The sequence below is a fragment of the Ochotona curzoniae genome, unplaced genomic scaffold (assembly GCF_017591425.1).
Source record: "Ochotona curzoniae isolate NIBS_2020 unplaced genomic scaffold, NIBS_Ocur_1.0 contig_3332, whole genome shotgun sequence".
NCBI classification, from domain to species: Eukaryota; Metazoa; Chordata; class Mammalia; order Lagomorpha; family Ochotonidae; genus Ochotona; species Ochotona curzoniae.
In genome coordinates, this window is record NW_024465816.1 from 1,553,834 (window position 1) to 1,580,270 (window position 26,437).

Consider the following 26,437-nt stretch of genomic DNA (forward strand, 5'->3'; position numbering starts at 1 on the left):
TCAACCCCAAAAGCTCACTGCAATTGATCTTTTCTCTAAAAGATATCCCCTAGGTACTACAAAAATAGTGCTAAATGTCTGGGTCCCTGATACTTTCACTGTTACATAATCAGCATGGTTTCCTTTCTGAAATTCTGCTTCTGAAAACTCAAGAGAAAGTCATTCAATAAAAATGCATATATATTCAAATATTTTCATACGAGTATTGTGGAAGAGACACAATGTCCAATCACAGGTAATGGCTAAGCACATTCACTCACATGAAATATTATTACACTAGTATCATAACTACTATGGTTATGGAGATAAAATATATTATCAACATGAGTACAATGTGGTATTAACATAAACATAGGTAGTTTTAAGATAAATGGTAAATATAGGGTTAAAAATAATATATGCATATATAGGCTTGGACACACCATACAGAAGATAGCAACGTATTTTAAATGCAAAAAGGATTGAAGAAGGTCAACAAAAATATTTAACATTGTTGTATGAAAAATTTTATCTTTTTCCTTTCTCTATTAGCACCAATAGTAGGATAGAGAACAGATTTGTAGCTATTTTTTCAGCAGCAATAATTTTGATCCATTTTGTTGTGAGCAGCCACAAAATGAAGAGCTGCTTCAGTATAAAGAAAGCAATAACTGTAAGGTTGTACTTTTATCATCTATAAAACGCACAAAACAAAGATATGTCCCTCACCTGTTATGAGGATTAGCGAAGTCAATGTTTCTAAAATACCAAGCACTATGTCTGTCATGTTGAAGGCAGTACAAGTTAGCTGCAATGCTGGCGTGTACACGTCAGGAGCCACTCATTCATTCTTCAATCATTATTTATTCAATAAACAAGTGTTCACTGAGTCTTGCATAGGTGCCAGGTACTATGCTAGGTGTTTCAAATGAAAATAAAAATTAGATGGCTTTTATCATCAAAGAGATTGCAGTTTTTCAGGGGAGAAAGCAAATGGTCAGAATGCCATCAGCAAGGTTTGTGGAGGATGTTAAGCAAAGAGCCAACCCAGGTTCTATGTCAAGGTAGTGCCCCAGGAAGGCTCACGTTTAAAACAAATTCTAAAAGAGATCTGGGAGACATCAGAACAAGCAAGGCATCAGCAGACCAAGGAGGAAGACCAATTCCTGCCATTTGCAACAGTCCAGAAATGAGGGGACGTGCCCGAGTGGGAGTGAAGACAAGTGGTGTTGGCTTTGGTTACCACTCAGAGTTCGGCATGCCTGGAGATGAGTCAGCAGTCACCCAGCCAGGCACCTGCCCCAGTTACATCAGGACTCTGTGCGAGGCAACCTTTTCATTTGAGAGATGAACTTTCAGGAGATTGGGGCATTCACTAGGTAATTATTGTCTGTCTGTGTATGTTCATGTGTCATGCCCTAGAAACACAGCACTATACTGTCCCTGAGCCAGATCTCTGAATAATAATGTCATATTTTTGCACAGACTGAGCCATCTGCTGGCGTTCACCTTTCTGCTAGACACTAGTATCTCTACGTGTGTGCGACTGGATTATAATGAGAGTTCCACTACTGTTGTGTCGTTTCTTCAGACACAAAAGTGTGGTTGTTCCTCTCTCTGGGGTGGTGACCTGCTGATGACATATTTGACTACTTCAAGAGGTAAACGAGGTAGAAGAAATGCACTAGAACAGTGGGGAATGAGAGAAGAATTAGGTGCTGCTTGCTATCTGCATAGTTTGTTTCTCTTGAAAATAATTCAAGGCATATAATGCGATAAATCAAATGCATGACCATGCAAAATTCCACTTATTGGTGGTACAGGAAGGAGGGGTGTGAGTTAGAAGGATCTGAGGATACAGTGACACTAAGGGCTCATATCATGCCCTCCTGGGAATCTGGACCACCCCAACCCTTGAGCTTTGACGTTTTATGAGCCAACAATTTTTTCTCCCATCAGAAAGGAATATCTGTATACATAATTTCCATCGCTTAAAATAGGATGCATAAATCATAAGTGCTATGTTATTTATCAAGGATTAAACAAACTGACTAGCCTATTTTAAAATAATGCCAAAGTAACTTGTAAAATTACTCTTTCTCATTTTAAAAGAATCACTATATTAATATTTATAAAGCTAAATATCTAGTAAATGTACAACAGTGGCTGCATTAAAATGTACATTTTCTAGTATTGACAGAAATTTGATTCTCAGCCTAAGAAAATGTAATTTTATCTAAAAAAAGAAAAAACGGTCAGTGCCTTAGGGGAAATCCAGGCTATTGAAATTCTTTTTTTCAATTTTCCTTTCATAATCTCCAAGTATAACATTTAAAATGTCATTATGAATACACATATATATTTATACAGCTATAAATCCATCAAATTAGAGCCACTGGAGAAGATTCTCACAGAATCTTTAAAAGAACTCGGTGTTGATAACAAAATATTGGCTCAAGAGCCAGGACACAAATTATTTTTATCACTTTGCTCCAAATGTACTCTACCACCTGGAGCCAAGCTGTATGCTAAACATGACCTTGCACCTTGTCCAACTTAAGCGGGATATTCTGGGAATCAGATAATAATTTTAGGACATTTGGGACAGCATGTCTGAGAAAAATAAACAAAAGTACAACAGCTCCTTATATAGAATTTGTCTAGTATGTGTTACTGCTGAATCATAGTTGTTTGAGGGGAAAAAAAAAAACCTGAGATTTTAAAAGCCACTCTTGAAGTTTCCATATTCTCTATTAAGCTAGCATTGCCATCCCCTGAGCTGCATAATTACTCTTGCCAGTAATGGGTATATGAAAAACTAGAAAAAAAAATTAGCTTTTATTAGCTTCCTACTATTTACTAGGCACTAAAGTATATTCTCTTTTAACCTTTGTGACTTTAACCTTTACACTCCTATTTTACAACTAAAAATGTATAATACATTCATTTCAATTTTATTTGAGAGGAAGAGAAAGAGAGACAGGCAGGCATGCAAACAGAGAACTTCCACCTACAGGTTCAACAAGCCAGGCCTGGGCCACATCAAAGTCGGGATCCCAGAACTCAGTCTATGAACCCCCTGAGTGACAGGGACTCCTGTGCTGGAGCCAGCTTCTGCCACTTCCTCGGGTAAACAGTAGCAGGAAGCTGGACTAGAGATAAAATAGCTGAAACCAGAGAGGCTAAGAAACTGCCTAAAATAACAGCTATTCGGACCTTTGATTCTATTCCTTCTTTATATTTTGTTTGAAAGGTACACTTTACAGAAAGAGGAGAGAGAAGTTTTCCATCTGTTTGGTTAACCTCAGATTGGCTGGACATGAGCCAATCTGAAGCCAAGAGCTTCTTCCAGGTCTCCCATATGGGCACAGGGGCCCAAGGACTTGAGCTATCCTCCACTGCTTTTCCCAGGTCATAAGCAGGGGGAATAAATCAGAAGTGGAGCAGCCAAGACTAGAACCAACACCTATACAGGACACCGATGCCATAGATGGAAGATTTTCATGCTATGCCTCTGCACTGGCCCCACTGCTCTCTCTTGATTCTATCTCATCTGCACCTTTAAGTCCTCGGTTCATGCATTTAATAGAGTACCAAGTCTGAGAATTGTATTTCCTGAATTTCTCTAAAATGTACATCTCTGACTTGTTCAAACCTTTACCTTTTCTTCTCAAGTCCAATAGATGTTTTCTTATGGTTTCTCAGTTGTGAAGCTTATTTTTTTTCCTTGCACAAGGATGTGTAATATTAACAGTTTTAATAAAACACATCTCCCTCCTTTTTCTTTCTGATTTATGAGTTACCACTGAGCAACAGTAATAGCAGCAAGAGGAGAGATGAGGAAGTTTTAGGTCCTTATTTCCTCAGTTTAACACTAAAATAACAAACATCACATGAACCAGAGTAGCTTTGTGGGATCTCTACAAATCACGTAGCTTCAACAAACAAGTGAGTACCTGAGGGAACAAAAAAAGACCTAAAATAAGAATATGACTTAAGGGCATTTTTGTTCATTCTTAGTCCCACCTTCTACTACATGGTATGCCATGCATTTCCAACTTCTTTCCTTGGGACAGAAGGATAAGTGAGGAGCTTGGCTGTGATGTTACATCTTGTCTAACAGCTGACAACTGGACTTCTGCCTGGTCTACCTGATGGTGTTGAAAGAAATGGGAACAAAATTTGGATATCAAGGTCAAGGCTGATGAAAGTGGTGGCAGGCACAGTGGGTTGTGCTGTGACAGCTGTGAGGAGACAGTACCTATAGGAACCCAGAGACAAGAGAATATGGGCAAGGATACAAATAAGAGAGCTGTGGCCCTGAGAAGAATCAAACATGAGACTGTGAAGTGAATCAAGACTTTTAAAGGCACCTGTGCATTCAAAGCAAAATCATGCGCACAGGTCCAAGGAAGACACGTCTCCCAAAACGTACAAAAGCATCTTGAAATACACTGGGCAGCTTCACAAAAGTCTTGCTCTGAGTTAAGACCTTCAAAGATGAGGACAAAGGCTGTTTTCTTTCAAACAGACAATTTTCAATTGAAGATTACAAGGCACAAAAAGAGATACCATGGTCCACTTAAAGGAACAAAATAAATCTTCATTCATCAGGACTTAACAGACTTTAAAACAGCTGTCTTAGAAATTCTCAAAGAGAATACAGACTGGAAGCTGAACAAGACAGCAATCTGTGAATCGCACACAGAAGAATCAGTGAACTTGAAGACATCACTTGGAATCATGGAGCCTGATGAACAAAAGGGAGATGGAATACAACCTAAGCAACTACACCACACCACTGAATGAACTAATACGAAGATACCAGGAAGAAAGGAAGTATGAAAAGGCACAGAGCTTCTTTGATTAAATAATGATTCCAAATTCCCAATTTGGAGAAAAGACAGGGATCTACAAATAAGAGAGTATCAACAAATTCCAAACAGGATAGGTTCAATGAACTCTACACCGACACACATTAAAATTAAACTGGAAGTAATCAGAGCAAAAGAACAAAGTCACTACAGAAAAGTGATTTTTCATGGATAATAAAATTATCTTATTTCTCAGCAGAAAGCTAGCAGGCTAGAAAGTACTGGAATGATATTAAGTGATTTTTTTTAAAAAAAGTCAACTGAGAATACTATATCCAATAAAACTGTTCATCAAACATGAGAAAGAAATCTTCAGATAAAGACTGAGGGAGTTATCATTAGAGCTGCCCTATAAAGTAACTCTTTAAAGTGGATATAAATGATTCTAGATAATGACTTGAAACCATGTAAAAAGATAAAGTTCTTCAGTAAAAGTCAAACATATGGACAAATATAAAGAGCTATATTGTGGCTATGTTTTGTAACTCTACTGTTCATTATTTAATTGGTTTAACTCACAAAATCATTTAAAAGAATTGTAAGTCTATAACAATGGGCATAGAGTAAGTAAAGCTCTCACTTTTTACATTGATATTATAAACTGGTTGGGGTGGTGATGTAAAAATGCAGTTTCTATACAACTGAAGTTAAGTTGTTATCATTTTAAAACAGATTCATACAACCTTACGATATGTTACCTACTTTTCACACACAGAGGCAACAGGATTTATGTAAAAGGAAATGAGAGGGAAATAAAAGCATATCATGAAAAAAAAAATAAACCAAGCTCATTGCCTGGAAGGAAGGGAGAAAGGGAATAAGCAGGTAATTAATAAGGGTTGGATATGCAAGTCTTACAAAAAATAAAACAAAATGGCAATAGTGAGACCATCCATATCAGTAATGACTTTAAACGTAAATGGATTAAATTCCTTCATCAAAAGACATATATTTCCATAATGAACTTTTTGGAAAGCAATATTCAGCTACTGTTTATCAACAGATTTATTTTAGATCTGAGAACATATATAGATTAAAAATGAAAGGATTGAAAAAGATATTTCAGGTAAATAGCTAACCAAAAGAGAGCAGAGATAGTTAATGCTAGACAAAATAGGCTTTAAGTAAAAAATTACTGTAAGATCAAAGAACAACGTAATATAATAAACAATCAGTTCACAAATAAGATATAACAATTATCAAGATAGAAGCATCAGACATCAGAGCGGTCAGTGGTTGGCATGTGGTAAGTGCTTGAAAGGTGTTTGCACAATGAAAACATCTCCTCGGTAACTCTGTGAACCACATATGACAAGGAAAAGGTGAAGATATTTTCCTAAAAATAATATGAGTTTCTTTTAAAAAAAGATTTATTAATCTTTATGGTAAAGCCAGATTTACAGAGAGAAGGAGAGACAGAGAGATCTTCCATCCACTGGTTAAATCTCCAAGTGGCTACAACTGCCAGAGTTGAGCCTATCCAAAGTCAGGAGCCAGGAGCTTCTTCCAGGTCTCCCACGTGGGTATAGGTCCCAAGACTTTGGGCCATCTCCACTGCTTTCCCAGGCCACAGAGAGTTGGATGTGAAGTGGAGCAGCCAGGACATGAAACTGGCACCCATAAGGGATCCCAGCACATGCCAGGTGAGGATTTAGCCACTGAGTCACTGCACCAGGTCCAATATTATGGATTGTACTAAAACAAAGTGGACATTTAGTTTAGGTGAGGTGAGCTTAGTCAATATTTTAGAGGTCAAAATTAATATTCTGGAACTTGCTGGGAGCATACATTTTAAAAGATATTCAGGGGATGTAAATCAGACATATTGCACTTAAAATTGTGTATATAATGTATGTTCTTGATGTATCCCACACATTGAAATATATTAATATCCTAGGTGTGAGAGTAACATAGGTATGCATCACTGTAATGGGGAGTACAGTAGTTGTTAAAAATTGAAGGTTTCCTAACTTTATGTATTTAGTGCACCCATCATTCTCCACGTTCCTGCAGAAAAATCTAACTGAGGCTCATTTCCTTGGTGATGTTCAATTTTCCAGAAGTGAATGTGGCTACAGGTAGAAAGGATCCTGAAGTGTACCTAGACCAAACGATTTTCTTGCTCACCCGAGTCACCCTTGGACACTTCAGCAAAAACAACTGGAGACTGGGAACTCCAAGAAAGGAAGACAAGCTGAATGAAACTAAACACACTTGAGCAGCATGTTCATATGGCTTTATAACTTTCTTACTATTGGCACATACACCTGGACCTTCGCAATAACCTATTAATCAAAACAACAGATCAAATCCCTTTGTGGGCTGGTTGAATATTACTGCCACAATAACAACAAATATCGCTTTGCGTGAGCATGAATGAGAGCTCCAGACTTGGCCAGACATAGGGAAATTGTGGCAAAAGTTACAAGAGAGGTTACCGGGCAAGAAAGTACGAGTGGATGGAGGTGAAAGTGCTCCCTCTGTCACAAGCTGAAGGTGGCAGGCTGTAGCAGCATTGTTAGCCAAGTTCTCTGCCTCAAATTCCTCTAACTGCAGTGAACCTGCCTTTAGCTCAATTCTTGCTCTCTGCTCAACACAGATTGGAATTCTGATACACAAAGGCAAGGGCAGAGTCCACACAATCAATAGAAGTCTGGCTCCCAGTTCCAAGCGATGTTGCTCTTCCCAATGCCTTTATAGTGTACTATTCTTCTAAAATCCGCCCAACTAAAGGTTACCCACAAGGATGTGCCTGGAAACTCCCATCTGTTGCCACAACAGCTCTCTTCTTCCATAATAGTGATTACTGGGTAAATCCCCTTTAAAGAAATACACTGAACAGGCTGGACATTCGACACAGTAGCACTTGGTTTTAGTCAATCTCCAGAGAAACATACAAGTGAATAAACATATGAGGCTGAGTAAAAAGGCACAAATAATACACTGGAAATAGGTAATAACTAGACATTTGGGAAGTGAAAAACATCTACAGGTATACCAGAAGGGTCTTTTTTTTTCCAGAAGAGTCCTTAACACACAATCCACATTGACCTATGGGGAGTTAAGGTGAGAGGCCTAAAGTGGCATCAATAAATCTGGATAAAGGAGTCCAAATCCTAGTGTATAATGATAGAAAGTGATTGTTGGGCCCAGCATGGTAGCGTAGTGGCTAAAGTCCACGTGTTGCATGTGCCGTCAACCCATATAGCCACAAGCTTACGTCCCAGTGGCCCCACTTCCCTTGTAGCTCCATGCTTATAGCCTAGGAAAATAGTGGAGATGGCTCAAGGCCTTGGGACTCTGCACCCTCGTGGGAGACTTGGAAGAAGCTCCTGGCTTCAGATCAGCTCACCTCCGGCCTTCTTGGTAACTTGGGGAGTAAATGATCAGATAAAATATCTTTGTCTCTCCTCTTCTCTGTATATCTGAATTTCCAATAAAATAAGTAAATCTTTTTCTAAAAAAAGAAAGTGATTTAAGGAGAAAACATAGCTCACTCTAGAAGATCTATTGCTAAAAGTGAAGATTTCTTCAAAAGAGTTGAAAACCAGGACTGTCTGATATTCACTGATAATCCTCTCTTTCCTAGTCACCCAGAACACCTGCCGCATCTCTAGACAATGGCACCGCCACTAAAATGAAGAATGTAAAACACATATTTGATCATAGGCATGACAAATCAGGAAAGCTAGACTTGCCAGTGATCGGTGTGGGAGAAGCTGTTATTAAATATTTAAATAGCACTGGTGTACAATAGGTGTAATTGTGCCAAACATATAAAGTTCTTGCCCTGAGGAGTTTGCTGTCAGTTGTAAAGCTGGTTATTCCAGAGATGTTTGCTATGTTGCTTCATTTGGTAAACATTCTATTTCATACATCAAAGAGTTATCATTTCAATATACTTTCCTAGGAAAAGGACTTGACATCTGCTTACTAAATACAGGAGGTATACATCCTAGGCATCATTCCCATAAGCTCATTTTTATTCTGACACATACAGGTTATTATAGGGTCGTTGCTTTTCATTTTTGCTACTTCACCCTCCTATACTGATGCACAAAACAGAATTCTGTAATGGACACAGAAATCAAGTGTGCTGGAAATTTTGATTTTCTAAATCTGAACTGGCCAAAAAGAAGCTTTCAATTGTTGGTAGTTCATGAAGAATGCAGAAGCAAAATAAATTAGTAAAGAACACAAACTCGAAGCTGACATTTGGTGCAGCAGCTGAGCGGCTAATTCAGGATGCCTGCATTCCGTACCAGAGTCCCTGGGTCTGAGTGCTGGCTCTGCTCTGCAGTCCAGCCAGAGTCCCTGGGTCTGAGTGCTGGCTCTGCTCTGCAGTCCAGCCAGAGTCCCTGGGTCTGAGTGCTGGCTCTGCTCTGCAGTCCAGCCAGAGTCTCTGGGTCTGAGTGCTGGCTCTGCTCTGCAGTCCAGCCAAAGTTGAGCCTGGGGGGAAGCAGGTGGTGTCTCAGTGCCTGGATCCCTGCCACCTGTGTGGAGAAAATCCATTGAGTTCCAGCTTCTGGTTTTCACTTGTTCCACCCCAGGCTTTGGGAAGTAAACCAGAGGATGGGATCTTGCCTTTTTTTCTCTCAAATAAAATAAAATTAATGAACACTGACTCAAAAACATGCAACTTGATTGACACACAAAGAAATGACTTTGGATTTACCCAAGTTACAATAAATAGGGAAAAGAAGTTGCAAAAGTAGTACTGGCTTTGCTGTGCAGTCATGGTGTTTTTATATTTATCACTTAACACATCCACACAAGACTTAAAGTAGCTAATATTGTAAAACACAAGTTCTGTTCACTAGGGATATATTAAAGTAGGATCAAGACACCAGAGTGTGGATGACAAGAGAATAGGAAAGAAGAAAGTAGTTTAATAGAAAACACATACTACAGCTTCTTAGACAAAAAATAGCTCAGTACGTGTTACCAATGAGTAAGAAAAGGCAGGTAATACAAATATTCATTCATTCATCATTCACTTGCTGCACTGTTTTTGTTTTCATCATTCTTGGAGCCTGAGTTGGCAATGGTGATAGTCACACACGTATATAGACTTAAATACAACAAAAACATGATGAGCAGAGGTCTAGAGAACAAAAGTAAAGTACAAATAATTATCTAGTGGTAGAAGTGTAAGGGACAGTTTGAGAAATGAGATGACATTTGAGCTTAGCCTTGAAATAGAACATGAGTCACAGAAAACAAGGTGGGAAGATGAGGAAGTCTGTGAAAACACACGCCAAGGAAAGGACAGCAGGGCCAAATACAGTCAGTAGTTAGGTGTGTCCAGGCCAGCACACAGAAAGCGGCCAGGATAAGGGACAAAGCCTTCCCTTTGTGCCCGGGGGGAAAACTGGAGCTCTCAGTCTGATCAAGTGTGTGGCCTGTTTCTGAAAGCCAGGGGCCTTTCGCACTGACAGGGGCACTAACAAAAGGAAAACGCAGCCAGTCCCAGGAAGTCTCCTGTTTAACTGGAGAAAATCTACCAACAAGTGAACAACTACCATTGGCAATGCAGTTCTGGAATCTGGGGATTTTTATATGAATGTCCAAGAATTGGCTGTTTTTACTCCAACTTTAGTTGGAAGAATTGAGGGCAAAAAGGATGAATAAATTATTTGTCTGGTTTCATGCACTGCTAACAGAATCCAGGGGGGTGTGACATGGCACTGGCAGGTTGGGACAACAGCATCGCCCAAGCATCTGCTGTGAGCAGGCATCACTGGGTGATTAAGAAAACTGAACTCTTCTATTCAGAGGCCTAACAATTAAAATACACAGACAATGGAAGCACAAAAAGACAGTGCACTTATTAGGAATAGTATGGGTAGATGTTTTATCACACAATAGGGTGGACACATTTCTGAACACTACACATATTTTTGTAAAATAAATTACAGAAATGCATTAGATAAGGAAATCTATTAATTGACAGTATGGCTAATGTATCCAGATGACAGCGATATGATATATGGAGTTCAATTATCTTTTAAAATGGACACAGCTTTGCTGTAAACTGAGTTGAAAAATAGAGTCTAGACTTATTTGTACTCATGGCCCAAATGAATAAAAAAAAACTTGTCACAATTTAAAAGTACTCTGGGCATTAAAAACATAGTAGAATTCCACTAACTCAGAATGGTGTGGCTGCCCCGGTTGCGATCCACTGGGACACTGTCCGTCAAGTTCCCCGTGTTGTCCCTGAACAACCCCTGTCCTTTGTGGGTCTTGGCTAAATAGGTCACTGAGCCTGTTCAGATAAATACAGCCATGTTTCTAACAAGAGAAATCCTCTTAAGACTGGAGAAATATGAGCCTTATCCCTTACTAATGAGTGTACTAAAGTTTTCACTGCCAGAGCTTCTAAGAAGTGTGCGATCCCTGCTAAGTAGGATGGCCTGAGCAAATAACAGGATGATGGGGGGATAGTTAGCTCCAGTCACAATGTCACCTTGTCAGGGCTCTATTCAGAAGAAGGCCGATTGCATGCGTACAAAAGGAAAAAAAACAAAACGCACTCTGAACTCTAGCTGCCCCCTGCAGAGTATGAGCCTTGTTAGGCAACAACAAAAAAAAAATGGGCTGAAGGAGTCCTCCCACAGAACCAAATCATGAGGATGAAAAGAACATACTCCCAAGACAATGCCAAATCTGTTCAGCTTTTCACAATATTTTCCAATGGTCCTCACATGCTGTTACGATGATGGTGGACATAAAGAGCAGTCTCACAGGTCAGCACTGTGGCAGAGTGGGTTTGGCTGCCCCTGGCAATGTTGCAGTGTGGCCTGGAGTCATGGCTGTTCCACTTTTAATCCAACTTCCTACTAAAGTGCCTGGGAAGACAGCAGAAAGTGACCCAAGTACTTGAGTCACTACTACCCATGTGGGAGTCCAGGACGGAGTTCCTTGCTCCTTGCTCCAGGCTGGCCCAGACTTTTTGGGGGAGCAAACCGGTGGATGGAAGATCTTCCTCTCTCAATATGTTGTTCTGCCTTTTAAATCAACTGCTCAGCCAATCTAGCTACCTATACCAAAGAGAAGTGTGTAAGATGGCCCTTTGGTTTTGATGAGCTACAGGATGTGCTTTAGATGAACAATGATAGGACTCAAAAACAACTTGGAAGTAGACACTGAAAAGAGCAGAACTTCTGTCTATTGCAGGGAGTGAAAAAGGCGAAATTCTAAAGACATGTGAAATTTAGAGAATTTTAAAGGGAAAGGCAAAGTATAAAAGACCCACCATGATGGCCAGAGGTTGGATGTTGGTAGGAAGGACACTGAGAGTGTCATGGGATGCTGTATCGCTGACACAGCTTTTCTTCTGCTTTTATCAAATTTTAAAAAATTAAAAATTAATATAATGAGGACAAATTGCATGTATTCCATAAAGTTCCAAGAAGATGACCGCACTTGGCTCACTCCTGTTCCTCCCCGTCAATGTCTCTAGTCCCCCGCTCCCTTCTGTCAGTAATTTGAATGCCCTCTCTATTCATAAGCTTACTTTACCACTAATCACACCTTTCAACAAGAATGCTTTTCAAGGACAGACCCTTTGTGCTGAATAAATACCTAGGCCCACTTGTCCTCCTCTTTCCAGACATGTTGTGGGATCTACTGTCCACACGGAGGTTTGCACAGTTACATCTTTGTTTTTGGCAATCAAGGAAGGGTCATGAACTTCACGTGTGAATCCGCATAGTCCACAGAAGACAGAAGGGGAAGACAGTGAAAAAAAAATCCATACATGACCAAAAAGAACAAGGGACACACTAACAGAAACAGGCACTTAAGGCAGCCCAGGGACACAGGTGTAAGGAAACAGCAACAAATCTGAATCTGTGAGGGCCAAGGACACCAACAGATCCTCCTCTTTCCTAGAGAACAAATCCTCCCTCTTGCTTCATCTCCCCCATCTCCCTCTCTTAAATACATTTAAAAAGTAGGTTTTTTTAAAAATAAGTTACATTAAAGTAAAATTCCTTCTCTCTCACTTTACGGCTGTCTTCAGCAAAGAAACAGACTTCTCTCTAAGGAAGGTCTGCAGAATAGAGCCAGGTGAGGTCTAGACTATACTCATGTCTATTAATTGTCTCCTCCACCAGGATGGACGGGCACTTCTGCCCCTACACCTGCTTGGCAGCCTGCCTGATACCACAGTGTCTGCTGTACAACGGTGAACATGTGAGAGATTAATAAACACAAGTTGATGTTGCATGGGTCACTGGCCTCTGGTGGCGTAGGCATTATTTTGTCCTGAGTTTTCACCACAAAAAAAAAAAAAAAACTGCATTGAGAATCTTAACCTAGCTGTTAATGATGATCTCATGAAGAACCATGTCCTGGAATGTGAAAATCAACAAACCTTGAGATAAGCTAGGTCTATATTTCTTTCATTCTTTTTCTTTCTTTCTTTTTTTCTTTTTCATACATCATCTGAGAGAAAGAGAGCTGGACAGAGATGGAGAGCTGTTATCCATAGACTCATTAAATATTCCCAGTAGTACTAGGCATTGGATCTGGGAAAAGCCAGGAACCCAACTTCCTGAGCCATCTCCTGCTGCCTTGCAGTGTGGTAAGCAGCAGATGGACCCAGGAGGTAGAGCTTCGAGTAAAATGCACACATTCTAATGCAGGGCACTGGTTTCTCTGCCCAGGTAAAGCGCTGGGCCCTCATCTGTAATCCATTAATGTACTGAATCTGATGCTCTCACATAGTCCATGGATTCTTTGATTTCCCGTTGTGCTCACTGCCAAGTATGTTGTGTTTCTTGTTTAAATCCTTCAACAGGACAAGCACCCAGCACTTTGCCATTTGAGTATGGGAAACAGTAAATATCCATGACTTAGAGCCATTTATGCGAGTAAAACTTACTAGAGAGAACAAAACTTTTGAGTAAATGTTAGCAGTCTCCCAGGATGCTCTATCATTAAACAAAGTAACAACGATGAAATAAAAAACTGAGATAAATCATTCATATACAGAGTTGGCTGGCAAGGTCCAAGTTTGAAGAATCCATGTCACTGATTAAAAAAAAAATGCTGTTTTCTCCTTATTTTCCGAATAATGTAATCTAAATACGTTTAAACTGTAGTCTACTTCTTGCCTAATTGTATTCCTTAAAAACTGAATGGAAAACTGTTGCCACTTATGAATGCAACTCAGAGTATTTCAAATATTTAAACTTGTATTTTAAAGTTGCAAATTATATATCACAGTTTCATAATACAGCATTTAAAGAGATCTCATGTCACTCAGCTCAGCAATGAGTGTCTGGCAGAGAGATGATATCCTGGGATTCTAGTTACAGCATCCAGGAGACCAGGAGTTTAAAAACATTCTGGTTTGGGATAGGGGCCGAATTCCATTCAGTTGATTAATGTGTATTTTGTGAACAGTTTTTACATATTAATCTATTTAAAATGTTTCCTAATCCCAAATGTCCACATTTAAAAGAAATGAAACCATAAATATGATACCCTACTACGGCTCCTGAAAGAATATGGTAGACTTCTACAGACTTTTATTTGTTTTAATTTTATGCTAAAGACAGAGATTAAAGCTGGAGGGGTGGGGAGCCAGGGAGGTGGATCTTTTTTCTGCAGAGTTACTTGCAACAGCTGGGGTTGGACTAAAGCCAGTAGCCTAGAACTCACTCCCAGTCTTCCAGGTAAGTGGCAGGGACCCAAGCATTTGAGCCATCACCTGCTGCTACCCACCCGCCCCCAGTGTGTGTATTAGTGAGAAAATGGAAGGCAAACAGAAGCAGGACCCAAAACAAGGCACTCCAGCCAACATTGAATGTGGGCACCCCAAGCAAATTTCTAATCACTGCACCAAATACTGCAAATAGAGTTCAGTTTTGAGCCAACTTTTCATCTCCTTCCACACACCGCATTTTCAAACAGAATGAAAGCAATGTGCAAGGATGGGTTTCTGTTTCAACATCCAAATTTCATGCATATTAGCAATGTCTACCTCTGTTGCTCAAGTGTGCCAGGTGCAACCTGTGCTAGGGAGGCCTGCCAAGGAGGAGAGTCGCAGGGAAGGTGCAAACACAAGCAGCGGGTAGCAATACGCATACTAGGACACCTCAAAAAATTCATAGAAAATGTGTGTATTACAAAACAAAAACTAGGCATATATTTCAAACTTCCTGGCACCAAAAACAAATATATCTTCTAATTTTTCCCCATGAATTTTTCAAAAATTCTCTTACAATTCATGCTTGTTATTATTTGGGGGTGGAGAGAATAAAGCTAGCCTCTCTATTCCTGCATCATTCCATTCAATCTTGTATTAACTAATCATTACTTCTTTTTAAAAATGTATTCATTGGGGCTGGTGGCGTGGTCTAGCGGCTAAAGTCCTCGCCTTGAACACCCCGGGATCCCATATAGGTACCGGTTCTAATCCCGGCTACTCCACTTCCCATCCAGCTCCCTGCTCGTGGCCTGAGAAAGCAGTCGAGGACTGCTTTGGGACCCTGAACCCGTGTGGAAGACCCGGAAGAAGTTCCTGGATCCTGGCTTCAGATCGGCATAGCATCAGCTATTGCACTCACTTGGGGAGTGAATCATCGGATGGAAGATCTTCCTCTCTGTCTCTCCTCCTCTCTGTATATCTGACTTTCCAATAAATAAATAAATCTTTTAAAAAAAAAAGTACTCATTTGAAAGACAGAGGCCCATTACTTGCTGCTTCACACCACTGCAAGCCTAAAACGGCTAAATCTGGGCCAAGCTGAAGCCAGGAACCGGGAACTCCATCTGGGTCCACCTACTTGGCTATAGAGATTCACTGGAGCTATCACTGCCTGCTCCGAGGGACACATTAGCAGGAAGCTAGAACTGCAAGCAGAGCTAGTACTTGAACCTAAACACTCAGAGTGGGAGGTGGGTATCCTAAGCAGCCTCTTAACAAAAGCCCATCTTACTACTGACAATATCTAGAAATCTAGTCAAGAATGGTTGAGAACAGAGCTGGCATTGTGGCTCTTGGGATAAACCGTTTCTGATGTCAGTATTCCCTAGCAGAAACAAGGTTGAGTCCCAGCTAATCTACTTCTCACTTTACTCCTTGTCAAAAAGCTTGGCAAGGCAGTGGAGACCATCCCAGTTCTTGGGTCTCTGCACTCCTGTGGGAACCTCACATGGCGGAGTTCCAGATCCCTGGATCCATTGGCCCAGACCTGGCCACTGCAGCCTCTTGTGGCTGTCTCTCCCTCTCCTATCCTCTGTCTTTCAAATAAATAGGTATACTCTCCAAAAGAATGATCAAGAACTTTGAAACTTTAAAACTTTCACAAGGGGAACAACTACCAACTACTAATGAGGGCAGCAGCAATGTCATTCCCGCTTCCTTCATTTGTCACCACCTGGATGCCTGTCAGGGTGCTTTCCCCTCCTGCAGGACGAGCACCAAATCCAGTTTCCCATCTGCATATTGTCTTGCCCTTTCTAACACAACAAACCTGTAACAGGAAAACCACCTCACATATTTCCTGTGGGAGGAGGTGCCTAGAAGTGTGAGTCTCTCATTATTGCATTCCTGCTAAGACACATTCCTGGGGTTCTTTCTCATTGTCACCTTCCAGCTCTCCTTGTGGCAATTTTGAGTTTCTATTTTAGGTTGTGCCTGAAGAAAATCTTCTTGGTCATTTCCTTTCCTCCTGCCCATCTGTTTACACATGTGGGAGTGTCTGCTCTGGGAATCAGAAAGTGACTTATTGCCAATAAAATGGCTTCTATCATTAGCGTAAATACTTAGAACACAGCTTAGAGTCACCTACTTTTTGTTAAAGAAGGACTTGCCTGTATTTGAAACAGCAGAGATAACTCTACTTTTGCAAAAATGAAGCCAATATGAAAGGCTATAACTTTGGGATGTTTGGTGTGCCAAAACTGTATAATCTTTTTATTTAAATTATTACTTGGTGATGTATGGCATCCTTTTAAAAAGTAATTATATTTTGGTAATATTTCTTTTGAGACATAACACAGACTGCTATTTATTTTGGATGGAAATGTCTCAATAACAAAAGAAAAATACGCAGCTATAATTTATTCCATTTCTGAATCAGGCATTTCTGCTCAGCCTTCAATACCAGGGATGGCCTTTATTAACTTAATTCAGCATTTCTTTATTTCCTAACATTATTTGTATTGCTGAGAGCTTTTATTTTTAAGGATTCAAAATGTTTTTCATCTTTGTATTCTAACCAGCTCTAACAGACACTGTTACATTTTAAAGAAACCTGTTCGGGGCACAAAGAGGCTCAGTGATGGAATGGACCCTATGGCGTGAGCGGGGCTAGAACAATGACCTTGAGATGGCAGATCTGCCCTCTGCATTGTCCAGCTCTGACTTTATGTGGCTATGAGTTGGGCCGCAGAAAAGTTGTACACAATGGAGTTCATATCAAGACATTATTAGGAAAGAACCCCTTGGTTATCTTTCTTGGCAGGAGTTTTGAGGGTGGTAGTGGGAAGGTATGGGAGAGGCACTGCATGATAGCGGCAGGTAGGGGTCCTGTCAGGCAGCTCCTGCTTCCTTCCTGCAAAATGTGGAAGAGACTAGGACTAACCTTAATCTTTCAGGATATTTTCTTCTTTTACCTCAGTAGTCCTCAACCAGGGGTCAGGATAAACATCAAGAGCTCTCGGCAAACATGTATGTTCTAACAATGCAGTCAGAATCCAGGGCCCTCTCTTGAAATCAAACGTTCCAGGGATCCTGGAAAAGCTTCTGCAGGGATCTGGATGTGTCTGATCATGCAGGGTTCAAGGATCTTCCTAGAAGACTAGAAAGCCTTCCCAGAACTGGACCCTGGGGATGGACATCCAATAAGGACTCTTTCCCACTAAGCTGCTTTTTCATGGGCTGAGAAAAGACATGTTAAAAGAAGGAATAACACCCCCCCTTCCACAAAGCAGCCCCCTGCGACTTCCTTGTAAGGAAATACCATTACTACTTCTGAAGGCCACTAATGCAGTGTCAGTATTGTCACTAACTGATGTCAGAGAAGCAAGGCTGCCTGAGTTCACACATTCTGCTCTCCAGGTAACAATTACATGGGAAAACAAATGGTTACTGTCAATGGTGAGTGACACACAGCATTTTGCATCCAGGAGCTTTTCAAGAAGACAGCTGAGACTTGTTGAATAGATGTAGTCTTCCTCAGGTGTACCTGCCATTTACACTTGGGTACATATTTTGATAACTTAAAAAAATGATTCTTTAAGTTGTATCTTTTTTCTCTTTTTTAAAAAAGGGGAGTTGTTTTAAACTTTGTCCAGGATTAATTATTCATTCATTTGAGCTTTAGGCTTCAGGTTTTAGTCTTTGGTAAATGTAAAGATGGAAGAGAAATTATTTCATAGTGGAGGAAACACCATCCAGAAAGCTAATCCAATGACAGAAGCATACACCATCCACATGGCTTCCAGGATGTTCAAAGACACACCTGACAACCACTCGGTCAGCACGAAAGGATTAACTCCATTTGGAATGGAAATTCAAAAACTTACACTCATGACTGAGGGCCAGTGTTGTGGGGTAGTAGGGAAAGCCATGCCCTGGGACATCAGCTTCCTATAAAGGTGCAAGTTCATGTTCCAGCTGCTTCACTTCAACAAAGCTCCCTGTTAAAACAGCCCGGGAAAAGCAGAGGGACATGGTCCAAGTTTTGGCCCCAGCCACACTTGTGGGATAACCAGATGAGGCTTCTGGCTCCTAAGTCTGGCTGTTGCTCAAAACTGGCCATTGTGGGCGTCTGGGAAATGAGCCACACAAGGAAGACGTCTCTTTCTCTCTCTTGCTCTTTCTTTCAAAATAAATAACTAAATATTTAAAAATTCACAATGGAATATATTTTATTTTGTAAAGAGTGTTCACATTGGTGTCAAATAAAAATGATCATCTATGTAATCCACTTACGTAAATTCTATTTACAAATTTGTCTTCTAGATTATACAAAATGTTAGTAGTATGAAAATTAAATAATACAGGTAGAGTTCTTAGGTGGCTCCTTTACCCAAATGAACTGAAACAAAGAATGTGAGGTGAGTTGCTTCCAATGTAACTGAGTAAGCAGATCACCATTGTTCCTTCCACACATTTTCTTAAAAACTACAATATCTAATGTAAACAACCGCAAATGCTTACAGCATATTATTAAAATATGCTGAATAAACACAAAAATTCCATGAACATAAATATTTCCAGGGTCTCTGTTTGAATATATCTAAAGCAGCATTTAAGGGGAGAGAAAAAGCAGAAGGGAGCTGTCAAATCTGTAACTGTAGATTAGCTGTAGAGCAATACAAAGGAACTACCTGCTTTTAAGCAAAAGTCTTTAAGGCACTTCTCATTTTACTTGTATGGTGAATGCAGGATTCTGAATCTCATTTTTTTGTACGATTAGGAGAAAAGCCTATTGTAGCGCTATAAATCATTATTCATATACTGGGTATATCATCAATGCTTGTATAAAGGGGAAAGCATTTTCCATTTGACTATGAGTAATATATACAAATATCATACCAGTAATGCTTTAGTTTTCCCTCATAGTAATTACTAGTCATCTCATTAAACGTGTCTTCTCTTTAGAAAAGCAAACAAAGTAAAACAAAAACAAAACTCTCCCCTTAAGAAATTTCTCCAAGAAATAAATATTCCTTTAAGTTGGCATGCTGCTTCATGTTTTGTGCCAATGTTTTTATTAATCAATGCCATTAATATAAAACTTCAAATAAAAACGTTAAAAGTTGACTTTTAACCTTTTGCAGGTGGCTGGCCTTTTGGTCCACTGGGTTAGGTTGCCTTCTGCAGTGCTGGCATCTTGAGTCCCAGCTGCTATGCTTCTACAAATGTACCTGATGGACCCAATGCCTGGGCTGTCATCCCTAGATAGGAAAAGTGGATGGAATTCCAGGCTCCTGGATTTGACTCAACCCAGTACTTGCCATTGTGGCTATTTGGGGAGTGAATCAGCAGATGGAAGATTTCTCGTTCCTCCCTCTGTCAAACTGCCTTTCAAAAATATAAAATAAAATATAAAATATATTTTGAATCTTCAAATGTTTTAACTTCAAGTGGTTAATTCACTTATAATGTTATACAAGCTGTCTTTAAAAACATCACAAGAAGAAACCAATTATTTTCCTATTTCATTATTTGTTGAAAAAAAAGCTCAAGGGCGTAATTTCCAAAAGCAAAGCTTTCAAAAGACAAAACCAGGCAAAAACATCAAACATATTAAGGCTATAACACACTTAGTAAACACAGGCATGGCTGTTTCTAATATTGCATAATTTTCAGAGGCTTCAAATGATAAACTTATGTTTAATGATTCACATTGAAGAAAATTTGTGGATTTTATTCATGAAGAGTCTCCATGTCATGTCATTCTTTTCTTAAAAAAAAAGTTACAATGACTCTTTTAGCAATGTCTTATTATATAGAATTTAAATAACAAAAGGTCTGATGAATAACTCTGGGTAACATTTTAGGTGTGAAAATTTGGCAGTGCTACATTTGCACCCATGAGCCAGCCCTCAGAAGAAAAAGCATTCCCTGCAATGATCCAAATCATTAAAACCAAGAAAGAATGATACAGCCTCAGACACGCATCATTTCATAATCCCACAATCCCTCCTTTTGGCTTGCTATAACCTATAAAATCGGCTCCTATAATCCCATTTCACAGGTAATGAAACAGGTGCTGAGAAATCAGGTTCTGCCTTGCCCCAGGTTCCTTCCGTGGTAAGAGGAAGGATCCGAACTGAGCCCGGTTCTGAAGCAGATACTGACAAAGAAATCCCCGGGCTGAGGTCCCTATGTAAGAAGAGAGTCTTCAAAATGCCCATGGCTTTGACCACCGTGTGTGTCCTGCTCTGATGTGACTATTCAAGGCAATTATAGGCAAGCAGTGTCGCTGGTGGAATGGGTGTGATATATTTCTTCTTGTACATCATTTTCTACCTGACTGATTACTTTCCCAGCTCTTAAGCACATACACATGGAAAATTCTGTGGATGAGTGTTTGGAAAATACCCTGGTATTTGAAACATGGTTTCTGACATCTCATAGTGGTTACTGAACAAAGGACAGGTGGTCTCAGTGCTAGGAAGCACTCTTTCTACTGCACATGCCCTGGAGCTCCCCAGGCCAGTTCTCCACACCTCAATGGAAACAAACAGCTTCAAGTGTCCAAATCTCCAGGTACCAGAGTTCTAACAGAGAGCAGGACACAGGCCGAGCAACTTTTTTTCTTTTTCTTTTCTTTTCTTTTTTTTTTTTTTATTTAGGGGGGAAAGTGTTTCAAATCTCAGATGTCTTTGGATATGGGAATTCTGCATATACATAAACAGATAGTTGGGGGAAAGAAACCCAAATCTAAACAGGAAATTCTTGCTTCATTTATACCTTTTAGCCAGAGTCCAAAGGTTAGTGCCGCTGCAGTGGACTGTGACCATGACACGAGACTCGGCGTGGAGTTTTCCACTTGTCGAGGCATGAGGGTGCTCAGAAAGCTTGGGACTGGGGAGTTTTAGACCAGCACTATCCAGGCTGTGAGTGAGAGGGCATGCCTCACCAGAGTGGCCATCCCCGTGGTTAGAAACAAGCAGACATCCATCCTCACCTGTCAGCCAGGCTGTGTACGTTCAGAGAGGTCATTACTCTGATGGCTAGCCAGCATTTCCAATAAAACTTACTCCAAACACAAAACAGCGTTACTTCAAAATGTTCAAAATTTACTTAATTATAAATATAACCAGATTTTTTAATATATTGACTCTCTTCTATAATATACCACTGTGTCCAGTAGATTCATTCATTTCTTTCTTTTGGAAGTATGTAGAAACTTGTACAATATTCAAGGCATCATGTAGACAAACTTTCCCATTAGCCTAGACCAGGAACTGTTCTAACTCCAAAGCCTAGGCTGCTGGAATTTAATAAAACTCAAACATATTGTTCAATGAGTGACTGACACCATGCCAAAGCAACCAACCAACCAACCTAAAACAAAAACAAAAACAAAAACAATACAAAGCCACGCATTATAGTGTGATAACAAGAAAGAAAAGTCAGTATAAAGTCTTTCCTTTTCGATAGTCTCCACCTACCAACTAATTCTTTCTTGGAATTAGGATCTAACAAATCCCACAGGATTGATACAGCTACAGCACATCAGTTAATTAGCCGCCAGATGTTGACTGGACATGTAGTCTGTGAACTCCTCTCATGGACAATTGGGCCATTCCAGGAAGTACAGGGTATATGTTTTTTAAATACTTTCTATAGAATATAAAGTTAATGTAACACAGTGCTGAGGACAAGGAGGGGCTGGCACAGAGGAGAACAGAGAGAAGGAGAGATCAGAAGGAGAAGGATAGGTGACCCTCACAAGATGGAAGACTGGACTGAGCTTTCACAGGTCCAGGTTCATGTCCAGGTCTAGGTGGAGAACAGAGAAAATGGCAGAACAGGAATGCAGGGATATGTGTGTGTGTCGAGAGGAGGCTGGCATGAAGAGGATTTCAAAGAGGGACAACCTACATAGCATGCCAAGAGTCAATTCCATTCAGCACAATATGAGTCTGTTGGATAAATATTTAGAGAATGCATGTTATGTCTCAGGTACTGTGATAGGTACCAAGTGTACAGTGCTTTAAAACACTGATGTGGTCCTGGAATCACTGGCTATTGGGATATATGGACAAATAAACAAGATTACATAGAAGGTGATAAGTGCTGTGATAGGGAGAGGTCTAGATGTTACAAGAACGGCATAGAATGGACAACCCAAATGTGAGGGGTCCTGGAAACTTCTTAGGAGATGATTATCAAACTGATAACCTGAACCCAAAGAGGGGGTTAGGTGAAACTATCAGATGAAGCATGCAGTAGCTACTCTAGAGAAGCAAGCATAAGGGCCAAGGGATGTGAAGTTCGCTGAATTTATTGACACACCAAAGGAAAGCTAGGGAAGGGGTTGTGCTGAAAGCAGTAGATACATTTTAGCATGTATTCTATGCTATTCATGTTAAGGAATTCAGACTTTATCTGAGGAGCAGGAATAATGCTAAAGAATCCTAAGCAAGGCAGTGAAATGCATTTATCTTTGAGATGGGTAACTTTCTGCAATGTGAGATGGTTCCGAGAGGATAAATGGATAAGGACAAAAGGAATATGAAGCTGGATTCTTGAAAGATTAGCCCCAACACAAAAAAAGAACTAAGTGAACAGTTCTTTTTTTATATACATAATTTTAATTTGGATTTCTTTTCATGTGAATTCATGGTCTTTATCCATTTTTCTACTGATATGTTCATCTTTTGAAAAATATTATTTTAACCATACCTTTTAACATAATACTATTATCCCTGCTTATTAATCATGTTAAAATGTTAATTACAATTCTGTTTTGTAGTATTATGACTTTTTACTTTTTAAAATTTGTATTATTTTCCATAATATAGTTTTATACATATAAGTATTTCACTGTCTTCTTGCTTTTTCTCCCTCCCTATTCTCCCCCAGCTGTTCTGCCCCAGTTATTACAATAGTGTTGTCCTTCAGCAACAGTCTTAAATGAATGAATGAAGTTATCAAACAATCAATTCATCACTTCAGAAGGACTGACCATGAGACTTCAGGTGAAGATAAAGGTGTGCCAGTTGCATGTAAGGGTCAGAGTGAAAGTTGATGGGGAATACCCCTGTGTGCCCAACACTCAGAACTCCTCAGCCAACTGACAGCAATAGCTGACCACGGGGAGGCAGCGGCAGAGAACAGAAAATGATTCCAATACTGGAGTCAAAAGATTTTAGGTCTGAGCCCTAGTTTTGACATTCATGAATTTTGAGATGCTTCTTAATTTCTCTGACCCTCAAGGCTCACATTTATTAAGTATGAGTTTTATGTGTAATTGCATAGCAACATTAAATCAGAATGCTTCCAAGTCTGGACCCTGCTTCTTTCAGGGTGTGGACTGGCACTTGGACTGGAGGACTAGCTCAGTGGCATTTCTGAACCATCCACTGTTCAGGCAGAACCCACATGACAGTGGGGTTGTGGTTTCTTTGAAAGGGAATTTAGAGATTGAATGTCTGATATTATTCAAACTGTGGGCAGATTTACTCTCTGATTTGTCCATTGCAGAAGAGCAGAGAATGGAAAAGCCCAACTGCTGCCATCCCCAAGGACAGCATTAATGTCAGAAACAAGCAGAATAAAAGACATAGCTGAAGGCCATGGGGGGGTCAGTGGATCACACACCTAGGCAGGTAGGGGCATGGTGACATGGTTCAGAATAGAACTCAGCTCTCTGAAGCTTAATGCTGTTTCTATGACTCCACTGTGCCAACTTAATTATGTGAACTCAAGATCTTAGAAAGCGGAATATATAAGATGCAAGTTAAGAGATCTCTTCATAACTTTGTGATAGTAGGTGACATCCCAGGGGTCACAGGACCTGGCAGGAACAGAGCTAAGGCTACTAGAGGGAGGATCCCCTCTTGGGGATCTGTGGTTTGGTCAAAGGAGAAGCCTTTCTGGGATGTGTTAGTGCTAGCTGACAAAGGCAGGATGAATTGCAACCTACATAGATCCAAGTATATAAGGAAGAGAGGAAGACTGAAGATAGAAAACAGCCTGTAACAAAGTTCTACTAGCGATGGTGACTTGATTCATCAGAAAGGGCTTCAGGTCAAGCAACTACTGCAAAAGTCTGCGTGAGTTGCCTGGTACCATCAGGAGAGAGTGGTTGGGTTTTGTCAGGTACTTGAGACACTTAAGTGCTTCCCATGGAGCATTTCTCTTATGATGCCCCAACAAACTCATGCTGCCGGCCTGTTCCACTGAGCTTTGCTTTTCTTCTGAGGAAGAGTTTGATAAACGGGCAACATCACTGAACCAACAGAAAAACCTCATAAAAGCAACACCTTCCATCAGAAACTGAAATTTTAATTTTGTGCCCCTGGGTTTCCTATCTTTACATCATCAGCTAGCTGTTTTTCCTAAGACAGCATAAACAGTCAACCATTAGAGGAATCAATACAACTTTTGTGAAATAAGACTTACTGGATTAATTTTCCATCTCTATTGTTACAGACTTAACCCTGAGCAGTTGGTTCTAATCTACCCTCGGCAAGCAAAGATCCATCAATAAATGACAACAAAAACTTCATTTATAGTTTTTTTTTCCTAGAAATTCCAAAGCAAACAGCACTGAGATCAAGTTGACCGAGTCACGCAGACTCTCCAGGAATCACTCCGCTAGCTCAGTGAGGATTTGGCAGCGCAGCTATCTCACAGGCCCTCCACTAAGAATCCCGCCTAGACATCTGGAGCAGACATCAGAGTCCTTTCATCAGGACGGCGATCCATGTGTCTCCTGTTCTCTCAGACATTTCACCATCCACATTGTTTAATTGAGCCCTTCACAACAAATGGTTTTAGGCTCTGATGCAAGACAGGAATTTGAAGCATGCATTGGAGTATTTAATGATGTTAATTTCGGGTGCACACAAACACTAGCTTCACTCAACAATCCAGTAACTTGCAAAAATAAAACACACCAGAGAATGAAACACGGCATGGAATTCCTCGGGACTGCACACAAAGCAGTTCCACACTCTCCCTGATGCTGACAAGAAATAAAAAATCTTCCAATTGACAGATCCTTAAAGATGTCACAATCAATAAAGCAAAGGCAGACATAGGGTGCCTTCACTATTGAAGAACCGCTCTTAAACCCTTATTTACTTGGCTCTTTTAGTCTTCAATGTCTCCCAAGTACATTTGAAATTAACATCTGACAATAACAGAGCTAGAGTTCTTACTTTGTTTTGCTTGGTTTGAACGGCAAGACATAAACAGAAATAAATTTCTTACTTGGAAATATAGATGGTCTCTTTTTGGGGCGCCTCAGATGAATAGGTTCCAGGTTCTTAATGTTTCTTTGAAGTCTTCCTCTAATGTCATTTCCTATGAGTAGTTCAGGTGGCAGGCTACTCCGTCTTGATGATTTGTAATCATTTTGAGACGAATTTAATCTGCTCTTCGTTCTGGAATATAAATTGCTGTCATCAACTGCCATCATAGGAGACACATGAGAAACTCTAAGCAAAAGTCCCCAAAGCCAAAAGCAGCAGCTGCCGCCGCCACCTCCGCCCCGACTCCAACGTTCTCATGCTTTACCCTGCACTTGTTTGGGAAGCTAAGCAAGTTGATAGGCGTGGACTTGAACAGGTGTAGAATTACTAAGTAGCTCCTCCTTTCCACAGCTAATAGCACGGGGAAGCAGAGATTCAAAAAAAAAAAAAAAAAAAAAAGGACTGGGGAATCTGAGCAGATGGGACACCCCAGCTCATGTTCTTATGGATACTAATAACAGTGGTTCATGACTGCCACGTGAAATTTCTGTTTTATCGGTGCAATGTCATCAGGCAAACACAACTTACTATGTAAGAATGAATGCCTATGCAAATTATAACGCTCATTTTTTTTTATTGTTTGTCCAAACTCTTACAGAATTTAAATAGTCTGAGAGGAAGAA

At 40.1% G+C, this 26,437-nt stretch overlaps 1 protein-coding gene across 1 annotated transcript in view; it reads right to left on the bottom strand.

Annotated features, from left to right (window-relative positions):
* Nucleotides 1–26,437, bottom strand: part of FRY (FRY microtubule binding protein) — a 432,396-nt gene that overhangs the window by 304,506 nt on the left and 101,453 nt on the right. Inside the window, exon 2 of the mRNA XM_040979819.1 lies at nt 25,774–25,946. The gene's annotated coding sequence lies outside the window, so the exon portion shown is untranslated. The remainder of the gene's footprint in view (nt 1–25,773; nt 25,947–26,437) is intronic.